The sequence below is a fragment of the Octodon degus genome, unplaced genomic scaffold, assembly GCF_000260255.1.
Source record: "Octodon degus isolate 3935 unplaced genomic scaffold, OctDeg1.0 scaffold00066, whole genome shotgun sequence".
Lineage (NCBI taxonomy): Eukaryota > Metazoa > Chordata > Mammalia > Rodentia > Octodontidae > Octodon > Octodon degus.
In genome coordinates, this window is record NW_004524642.1 from 5,024,455 (window position 1) to 5,026,906 (window position 2,452).

Sequence of the window (2,452 nt, forward strand, 5' to 3'; positions counted from 1 at the left end):
TATATATATTAGTTGGCTTGGAATGCAGCTCAATGGTAAAGTTCATGCTTAACATTTAGAAGGCCATAATTCCCAGTAGTGGCAAATAAATACACAAAAATCACAACGATAGCATCACCTTAAATTTGAATCACCTTAAGTTTTACATGTTCTTTGCAAATTTTCAAATATTTTCTCAAAATTGTAATCTTAGTAAGTCAGGGAAGATGCCATCTAAAATATTTGTGGGTGACATCACATCTCAGAAAAATGAAATTATCTGCATTAGATCATTATCAAATGGTCACTCTTACTCTGACCACACACCTAACCACACAGGCTCCTTGTGGAACTCTCCCATCCCATTCATATGTTCTATACATTTTCAATGGCACTTAACAACAAAAGCCCCTTACAATTGTATTACCATTATTTTTTTTTATTGTCGGGCTTGAACTCAGGACCTTGAGTTTGCCATGCAGGTGCTCATGCCACTCAGCTATCTCCTTAGCCCACCCCTTACAATTTTTACAGCAGTTTTCTATTTGCAATAAATTGCCACATGTTACACATTCATTTCTGTTTTTAAATTCTATAAATTTTAGATGTACAGAAGGTTTTTAATCAACAACTCAATATTTCTATAATGTATGATGCTATATACTTCTCAAATTTAATTATTTTGTAGAAAATAAATTCCTTATATTTCACCTAGTATCTTTTTGACTGTATAATTCCCTCCAAGATCCAAGGCAACATTTTGTCCTTATGTCTCCTTGGGTTTCTTTCGCCTATGTCAGTCTTTCAAATTTCATTTTGGATAACCTTGGTGGTTTTAAGAAATGATGAACTTTTGCTTGACCATCTAGATGTTTCTGATGTTTTCTTTATGAATTTCCTGGGTTTAGGTTTTCTGAAAGAAAGCAATAAAGGTAAAATATCCTCTTCAAATCTTAGCAAGGATACTGTCAACATGACTTATAATCCTGGGTGATAACCTCCACGACTTGGATGAGCTTTTGTCACTGCTTGTCAATCTGCTGTAAGGTTACAATTTCCTCATTTCCATTTTGTATTGTTTGACTGGAAATCTTTTGGGCCACTTAAAGAGTTGGGACTTATGAACTGACTACCTGAGGCTAGAGTAATTAAGTATATTGTTGGCATTTTTCAGCTTGAAAGAATAATTTATTCTTACAGCTGGTTGCGAATGTGCTTTATTTTCCACATTTCTTACAGAAATCAAATCATTCCCTTCTTATGTTAGGATATTGTTGTTTGTCTTTCTTTTTGAACAATGAAAATGGTGTAGACTTCTTACTAAGTGAAGCCATCTGTGTCCCCTCTCTGACTTCTCTGAGTATCAATTTCCAAGCCAGCAATCTAGTAGTAGTTCATTTCATACAGGTAATGTGTTTATCAATTTTATAACTTTTCCTCAGAGTTCTTCTTTTCCTATGTTAGTGAATCTTTGACCTTGGATGTTGAATTTATTTATTTCCTTTTAATTCCACATTAACAGAGGAATATATATATATATACATATATATATATATGTATATATACGTGACTTACTGAGAACATTTATCAATATATAAAGAAAGAAAAATGAGTAGGTGTACTAAGAAAACATGAACTTTGTTGTGATGTCCAGTTTGAGAGACAGATCTTTAGCAAATGGGAAGGAGATCAAGATATGCTGGGGGGTATAAAAATCAAGATATATCATATATATGTACTAACTATCCATGAAGAATGTATTTATTAGGTATCATAAACATGTAATGATAAATACATTTAAAAAATCAATTAAATAGTTAACAAGAAAGCTTAAATCAGTGGTAAACCGGTAGGTAAAAACAACCTGGAGAACTTTATCAAAAACTACTGGACTGTGGACTCCACCTTCAAATTTTCTGATGAATAGGATCTTGGCAAGCTCAATAATTTTCATTTCTAACACATTGCCACATGTACCAGTTTATAAGAAATGCCCTATAAGTTCTACAGACTTGATACTTCAAAGAAAATCAGTTTACCTTCTCTCAGGTCTGGAGGACTGAAATTCGAGTGGAGGCTTCAGCAGGGTTGGTTACTTCTGGCTATTTTAGAAGCAGATGGCGGCCTTCTTTCAGTGTCATAGCCCAGACTTTCCTTTACTAGCCTTGTTTTAACCTACTCATCTTTTTAGAGGCTTCTGTAAATTTAGTCACATTCTAGGGCCAGCATGATAGCTCAGTGGAGTAAGTGCCTGCTTTGGCGGGCACAGGGACCAGGGTTTGGTTCCTAGTCCCACATGCCACGCCAACCCTGCCCCAGGGGCACGCTGAGCCAGCAATGGAGTCTGGATGTGGTAGCGCACGCCTGTAATCCCCGCACACCTGTAATCCCAGCACTGGGAGGCTGAAAACAGGAGTATCCCTATGAGTCTGAGCTGTGCTGAGACCTTGTACCAAATACATAAAATATATAT